Source organism: Chanodichthys erythropterus, chromosome 13 (genome assembly GCF_024489055.1).
Source record: "Chanodichthys erythropterus isolate Z2021 chromosome 13, ASM2448905v1, whole genome shotgun sequence".
Taxonomy (NCBI): Eukaryota; Metazoa; Chordata; class Actinopteri; order Cypriniformes; family Xenocyprididae; genus Chanodichthys; species Chanodichthys erythropterus.
Window position 1 is genome coordinate 3313977 of NC_090233.1, and position 9255 is coordinate 3323231.

A 9255-nucleotide genomic window follows, 5' to 3' on the forward strand; every position below is an offset into this window, starting at 1 on the left:
CTATAGTGTCTTGCACCCCCTAGTAAAAATGTATCAAAAATGTCTGAATAATTTTTGGTTTGACTGTATTAAATAGTATATATATATAAATCACACACACACACACACACACACACACATATATACATACATACATATTATACATACATATATGTGTGACGAGATTTCTCGTCGAGGCGAAAAGTAGTCTCGTGATGTTGCCATGACAGAGTGGTTAGGATGATTAGGAAAGAATATGCCACCGCTACGTATACATTACACCTCCACTGTCGTTTTTCTTTGTATTTAAATAAAAAAATATATAATTCAGTTGGATAACGGACGCCGCCGCTCCATATTTACAGAGTTATGCGCGGTCGTTGAAAGTGAAAGTAAACATAAGAGCATATTCAAATGCGATCTCAATACCCTGCATTTTGAAAGCGGCTCCCTGATGAATACAGATATCTCTCAATATGAAAGATATTTTAGGCTGGGCAGTGTAGTTGTAACCATCTCTCAGCTAGCTCCCCAGCCAGCAATGACATGTGGGGCCCAGATGAGGGCTTCATGGGCGGCAAATGTGGGCCCCATTATGGGCTTGCACCCGGGATCCACATTGGGGCAAGCCGTGGAAGCCCAGACGTACTAAAAGTGGGACCTGTAAGGGTACTGCATGGGTCCTAACTGGGCAATTCATGTCAGACCCATTTGGGCCCCACCTGCCCAAAGGGGTTTAAAGTGGGCTTACACCCGGGATCCACATGGGGGCCAGCCGTGGATGCCCAGATGGGTTTTAAGTGGGATCTGTAAGGGTCTTGTGTGGGTCTTAACCGGGCAATTCATGACAGACCCATTTGGGCCCCATCTGCCTAAAGGGGTTTAAAGTGGGCTTGCACCCGGGATCCACATGGGGGCCAGCCATGGATGCCCAGGTGGGTTTTAAGTGGGATCTGTAAGGGTCTTATGTGGGTCCTAACTGGGCAATTCATGCCAAACCCATTTGGGGCCCACCAGTCTGAAGGGGTTTAAAGTGGGCTTGCACCCGGGATCCACATGGGGGCCAGCCGTGGATGCCCAGATGGGTTTTAAGTGGGATCTGTAAGGGTCTTGTGTGGGTCTTAACCGGGCAATTCATGACAGACCCATTTGGGCCCAATCTGCCTAAAGGGGTTTAAAGTGGGCTTGCACCCGGGATCCACATGGGGGCCAGCCATGGATGCCCAGGTGGGTTTTAAGTGGGATCTGTAAGGGTCTTATGTGGGTCTTAACCGGGCAATTTGTGTCAGACCCATTTGGGGCCCACCTGCCTAAAGGGGTTTAAAGTGGGTTTGCACCAGGATTCAACCGTGAATGCCCATATGGGCTTAAAGTGGGCTCTGTAAGGATCTTATGTTGGTCCTAACTGGGCAATTCATGCAAGGTAAGCCCAACCATTCATTTAAGGGAACAATCTAAGAAAAATTAAAAATGAAGAATGAATGTAAGTACAAGATAAATACAAGACACTTGATGCTTTGAACTGCAAGAAATATATTAAATTGAACAACAAAAATTATCTTTAAAAAACAATGTCACAACATACGGTAAACTAAAAAATATATTTAAAAAAAATCTCTGAAAAAAAAACTCCTCCAAAAATACAATACAAAATACACTCATTATATAATACATTGAACAACAAACATAATCTTTAACAATTAAAATTTTACAACGTACCGGTAAATAAATAAAAAATATATTTTTTAAAAAAAATGTCTGAAAAAAAGAAAACAAAACATCTCTCCAAAAAATACATCCAAAACAGTCATGGCGTTTGTGTTGTCAATGTTCTTTTTTACCCATAGATATACGAGCAATATCACACTCGTAGCCGTGCGATATGGCTGTATATCAGCACGCTGTGATTCGTCCGTAGGTAATCACTGCGTGCTGATATACAGCCATATCGCACGGCTACGAGTGTGATATTGCGTTTATACAACAGTTCGACGGCACGACTTCGGTAAAGTTGGTTTTATATTCGCACATTCGGACTTATGATAAATTCAAACTTTCCAATAAATGTGCAATAAATTAACCCATACGGTAAAAAAAATAATTTTCAAATATATTTCAAAATATACAAAAAATGGCCAAAAAATATATTCGCTATAAATATATTTTCACATATAAATATATTTTCCTAAAATGTATTTTTTGGCCATGTTTTGTATATTTTTTTAAAATATATTTTACAAAAGCATTTAAAAATATATTTTGCCCTACATATATTTCAACCCAAGAAAATACATTCACATGTCACATTTGAAAAACTTTTATTTGTTGTCTATAACACGTGAACATTTGAATAAAAATCAGCAAGGAACATACTTTACAATGTTCAAAAAAATTACAATATTCAAACAAATATAACTTTTTTGCTTTCAAGAAGTCTCAGTTTCCCCACGTCAAATCCTCAAAGCCTCTTTGGACACATTTGGAAATCTCTTCTTGACTGTGAGACAAAAATCAGTTATTTTTTTAACTTAACGTTTCTAGTAAATTTTCCTTTCACTAAGTATTAACTTACCGTATATATGGCTGCCATGGTTTCCTCATCAAAGGCACTTCTTCTCTGTCTCTACCACTGTACTCATACAAAAGACAAAACACAATAACTGAACATCAGTACAGGTACAGAGGGCATGCACTTTGTCCTCTAACTAGTTTTGGATTTCCTGATATTTTTGTTTACACTGGAACTAAAACAATTACAGGTATACTGGATTTTAAAGATATTTAATGGGCATATTTTTAGACAGTACAGTAAAGAAACTGATGATTGAGGAGAGGCCTTTCTTTACACTTCTGCATTGCGTTTTCACTTTTACAAATGAAGGGATAGTGGAATATCACAAAGTCACTCAGTTAAGCTAACTTAACAAAGGGATACTTACCCTCATGCTGTTCCAGTTGATTATGACATTCTCTTTTTCTGTGGAATACAAACAGAGATATTTAGAAAAATAATCCATCTCTGTCTGTTCACGCAAGAAGGTCAAAAACCAAAGTGAACATGACGGTAATCCACATGACCTCAGTTGATTAATCAACTTCTTCTGAAGTGAAACAATAGGTGTGTTTTTGGAAAATACTGTTATGATAAATTTGTTACACTACAGATTTGCCAACTGTCCAATATGGGCTCAAAGTCAACATGTTGTAATTTGTGATGTGTTTTAAAGCTTGAGGAATCATTTGCATGTACAGACTTTAAAATATTAGTATTTTTCTAACACACACCTAGTGTTTCACTTCAACTAGGGTCATGTTGACTATTTCATGTTTTTTACTGTGAAGCTGTTTTGTATAAAGTGCCACAGAAATGAAGATGACTTGACTATGAACATTATCCTGTACCTGTGACTTGTGGTTCTCCAGCACAATCGTTGTCTTGACAGATGGGTTTTGACCCGCACCTGTTCCAGACAGAAACAGATATTAACACAAGTGCAGAGAACATATCAATTCATAAATTACACAAATAAAATAATAAAATTTGCTTAACAGTGCTTAATTAAAAAAAAAACATCTTCTTAAAGTGTCTCATCATTCTCACCTTGTTGCTGTTGCACAAACCGTCTCTGCTTCTGCTACTGAAAATAAAAAGCAGATTTTTTCAGTAATGAATGACACATGTAAACCTGTAAGTCGTGACAAATAAGCATCTTCTGTTACAAGCAACTTACTGAATCACTGGCTCAACTGGATAATCGAAAACAGCTTGTCATTCAGCAGAAAGTGAATAAAAATTATATTATAGTAAGGCTATATTAATAATGATAATAATAATAGTAGAAAAATTGAGCGTATGAAATGCCATTAATGCCAAACCAGCATATGCCTGAACTTTAATAACGAGAAAATAACTTGTGCCTACTTAACAAGTTTAGTAAAACATTAAATTTAGCCAAAAAAAAAAAAAAAAGACTTACGTTACAGGCCACTATCAGTGACAGGAGCATCATAGATCGACAACAGCAGGCAGCACCGTCTCCCAAACACTCTACAGCTGAAATTTTAAAAAAAAATATTAAACATTTTTTGTGTGTAACGTTAGTTTTCACTAGTGTCCAAATTAAAAACAACTAACTTTAAAACGGAAATCTGAAAATATCAAATGCGTCTCATGTGAGCAAATAAACAAACGGGGCATTAATTTGACAAATAAAGTAAAAAAAAACCATTGACAATAAAACATTATACATTCAAAGTAGCAATGAACATTACATATGTGAAAAATGACGACTAAAAATAAAGTTATAACGTTAGCTCTTACCTTTTATTCCGAAAACTCCCGGTTGACTGACGACCGTTACAGTTCAAAATGACGCGCATGCGCAGTACTCCAAAAGTCCGTGAGCGCTGCTTGTGGTTTCCCATTCAAATTACGTCACAGTTAACATCGTACAGCTAGCGATTTTATTAATCTATTTATTTGTATTTGATGTAGATCTAAACGCTACATTACACTGACAATAAATTACAATTAAATTAATAAATAAATGAATTAATTAATAAGTAATAGACTAAAACACACATTTGTGAGGTGCCATGATCACTATTACACAGGTATTTTTTGGGAAGATATGTGAACAAAGTGTCAATGTGGAAAATATGTGGAAATTCATGTTTTTCAAAATTCTTCAAACATAATGGATAGTTTTGTTCGCAAGGCTTTCTTCCACGCACATTTGCATTGTCGACTGTAAGATTGGAAATGTATTTTCTTGCGCCCTGAAATATATTTTCATATATAAATATATTTTTCCTGACCCTGAAATACATATTTAAATATATTTTAAGTATATGAAGGTTGAAACAATATATATATATATATTCAAAAATATATTTCATTGAACTTAACTGTTTGCAATAAATATTTACCATATATTTAAAATATATTTTGGCCAGATAAAATATATTTTTTTTACCGTATGGGAATGTTTGCGAATTTTAGGCAGCGACATGATATTGACAACCAACAATTGTCAACTTACAACATTTTTCACAGCCGATCAAAATAGGCAAGTATTGTTTTAATGGCATATTTACTTGTGAATGTCCACTGAATGTCCAATGTAGTGTGATTAACAAGGCTATTGAATACGGATGTCTGATTGTGCGAATATAAAACCAACTTTACCCAAGTGATGGCACGAGTGTGTAAATAAATAAGAACAACAACGGAGTGTCTTTAAAACCCTTTTGTGCAGCACTACTTCCTTCCGCCACGGATTCATATCTCAAGTTGTCAGTTGGACCAAGCCTCCGTTACTAACTCTAAAACATCACTTTAGAACTAGTAACGAAGGAACGTTGAGTCGCTTCATTGAAACACATTGAATTTTATACAGTATTAGAGAGAGAGAGTAGGCTATTACCTGTCTGATATATTGCATTACATTCATTCTTCAAGTCGATGTCCATAATATTATATCCATTATAAAAGTCTGTTTGAATGTCCTCTGAGGAAAGCGATCTTTGTATAACACTACAGCACTAAAAACAACTTCCTTTGCAAAAGTTCCTTTCAATTTAAAAGTCTCTTGTGCTTCACTGACTCATTCCTCCTGTAAAGTGTTGCTGCCATCTAATGGCGTATTAATGTAACTTTCACTCAATCCATATTACTTACTAATGGACATATTTATATAAAATAATATTTATTGAACAACAAATAAGCACAATTGTACAGTTCAGTCAAACAAAGCACTAGTTATTTACAAAAAACAAAACAAAAAACATTTACGCTTGTATGTGGGTTTTACAAATATTTAAGGAATGAAAAGGATTTTAAAGAGCTTGTGACAAAACCTCTTAACTCCATTGGATCCTCAAACTGTCAATCAAACCTCATTACATTAATCCGCCTCCCCTCGTGAATGAAGTGCGGACGCAGTTTGGACATCTCTATGCAATGCCAAGGTAAATAAAGATCTGATGTTAGAAAAAAAAATTGTAAAGCGTTTTCTTTACTAAAAAAACCCCTATGTTTATAAAGTTTAATGTTTTATGTATTTGAAGAGCGGAGAAGAGTCTTCGTCTGATATGTCCCGTCTAGTTGAAGCCAATATGCTATATATAATGATGTAACATAACGTTGTTTATTATTATCAAATTTAACATGGCACAATTCGACTTGCTCTGGAACAAATAATAGATTAATAAAGACCAAAGATTGCCTGTTCTATGTACTCAAATTGAATAATGTCTCATGTTTAACCACTATAAGAGCCAGCGGCAAATCCACGAGTCACTGGCCGAGACTAAGCTGTTCTCGGCAGTTACAGAAGCACTGAACGGCCGCTGACGCCCTGGAGCTCACATCACCGAAAACGTCAAAACAAGTTGTAAAATAGGCGCTGTTATTAAATACGAGTCACATATTTCAGGTCTAAACAACTACATTATCGCCTAAAAACTATTAAAACTGCAGTTTGTGGTACAACAAGTAGTATTTGTAAAGCTTGCGGTTGATTTGGTCGGCCGCCATGACGGTCACTTCAAGCGGAGTGATACAAACGGTGAAAAGGTAGGAGTGCTGATATCGCTGAAATATTGCATGGCTATCAGCCAATCAGATTCGAGAACCAGACAGAACTGTTGTATAAATATATATAAGACCCATATATGTGTTCCCAGTTCAAACCCATGCCAACTTGGCCCATAAATATATCATGCAAGACCCATATATGTGTTCCCAGTTCAAACCCATGCCAACTTGGCCCATAAATATATCATGCAAGACCCATATATGTGTTCCCAGTTCAAACCCATGCCAACTTGGCCCATAAATATATCATGCAAGACCCATATATGTGTTCCCAGTTCAAACCCATGCCAACTTGGCCCATAAATATATCATGCAAGACCCATATATGTGTTCCCAGTTCAAACCCATGCCCACTTGACCCATAAAAATTCTATGCAGGACCCATATGTGCATTCCCAGTTCAAACCCATGCCCACTTGACCCATAAATATGCCATTCAAGACCCATATATGTGTTCCCAGTTCAAACCCATGCCCACTTGACCCATACAAATTCTATGCAGGACCCATATGTGCATTCCCAGTTCAAACCCATGCCCACTTGACCCATAAATATGCCATTCAAGACCCATATATGTGTTCCCAGTTCAAACCCATGCCCACTTGACCTATAAATATGCCATTCAAGACCCATATATGTGTTCCCAGTTCAAACCCATGCCCACTTGACCCATAAAAATTCTATGCAGGACCCATATATGTGTTCCCAGTTCAAACCCATGCCCACTTGGCCCATGCCTGTCCCTTATGGGGCCCATGTAATCAGCTCATATGGGCTTCCTATGTGGGACTCGTACTACAAAACCTACATGGGACCCGCTGATTTCACCCAGCCAAAGCCCATGCCCACACAGTACCCATGGAACCCGTAGTTAACCCATCTGGGCCCCACGTTTCATTGCTGGCTGGGTCTGTATCAAAGAAAAATGTGGTCTTATTTGTATGACTGACATGAAAACGAATAACAGTTTTCTCTTAATCTTATTAAGCACAAACAGTTAGGTTTCATTTGTTAACATTAGTTAATGCACTGTAAACCATGAACTAAAAATTAATGACTATTTTTATTAACTAACATATATGTTAGTTAATAAAATAAACAAAGATTAATAAATACTGTAGCAAAAATTGCTCATTGTTTGTTGATGTTGGTTAATACATTAATGTTAATAAATGAGACCTTATTGTAAAGTGTTAACATTTTTATTTATACTGTTTTTATTTTATGATCAGTTTGTGGAAAGGAGTTCAGTTAGGAGGTCTAAAGTTGTAGAAGCTCATAAATCATGTTCAGTAAGGTCTGAAGAGACGGAAATCATACACAAGTCAGTCAGTTGAGTTAGTAGCAAAACCTTTTACAGTACTTGAGTATTGTTGTCTTTTACTGCATATGATAATTCATACTCAGAAAGTAGAACTGAAATGACATTCATTACAAGATGATAAGTTAAAACATTTCAAATACACCTGCAGAATATTTTTTCTAGTCATGATTTCACCATTGAGGATTTCTTAAAAATAGTGTGTAAAAATCTTGTCTCGTCTCGTGAGATACCTGTCTCGTCACACCCCTAATATATAATATATATATATGTACATGTGTGTGTGTGTAAGTGTGTATATATATATATATATTACACTTACACACACACACACACATGTACATCTATATATATACATATACATATATACATACATACATACATACACACACACACACATATATATATATATATATATATATATATATATATATATATATATATATACACATACATACATATATATATATATATATATATATATATATATATATGTGTATATATATGTGTATACATATATATATATATGTATATGTGTGTGTGTGTATATATATATATATATATATATATATATATATATATATATATATATATATATATATATATATACACACACACACACACACACACATACATATATATATTAGGGGTGGTGAAAAAAATCGATTATTGATTAATCGTGAGTATGTTATGGACGAGTATGAATCGATTATTAAATTTTCAAAAATCAATTTTTTATTTATTTATTTATTTTTTAAATTTTGCATTATTTTATTTTGTAAAAAATGTTATACCGGGAGTTGAACGCAGTGCCCAAGGAAGTCGACCGGAAGTTGAAGTCGGCCGCGTGCCGCCATCTTGTAGCAGAACTTCACTTGCGTTAGCATCCCATTGACTCCCATTCATTTTGGCGTCACTTTGACAGCAAATAACTTTACATCTGTAAATTAACATTTGTCCATTATTTATTTCTAAACATACACGACAATGTATAAAGGGCTCCATTACCTTCTATGTTACATTATGGCCCCGTAGAAACAGTTTTTGTAAAAATAGGCTAACGATTGCGTCATACCCACTCGACTCTCTGTCACACAGTAGAGAAATTACCGTACAGACAGGAGGAGAAGCTCGCAGGCAATAGTATGCATTAACTTAATATGGCGTACTGGCGTTACATTTTAAAATACTATACAAACTAATTAATCAGAATACTTACTCCTGCTCACTCACGCCCCTGCTCAAGCTCGCCGTCTCTGCAAGATTAACGATGGCAGTTTGCACGCACAGCTACTAGAAGATTTACATCTGTCAGACAGGTTGCTGACGTCATCAAGCTTATTTTGAGTAATGGAAG

At 35.7% G+C, this 9255-nt stretch overlaps 1 protein-coding gene and 1 long non-coding RNA gene across 4 annotated transcripts in view; both read right to left on the minus strand.

The window, feature by feature from the left end:
- pho (phoenix) overlaps positions 1-9255 on the minus strand; it is a 59341-nt gene that overhangs the window by 4567 nt on the left and 45519 nt on the right. The gene's annotated exons all lie outside the window — the stretch shown is intronic.
- On the minus strand, positions 1928-6731 carry LOC137033918 (uncharacterized). Its single transcript, XR_010896885.1, has 5 exons — positions 3581-6731; positions 3382-3440; positions 2919-2956; positions 2552-2608; positions 1928-2476 (listed from the first exon to the last, which is right to left on the minus strand). It is a non-coding gene; the product is annotated as an uncharacterized lncRNA (long non-coding RNA).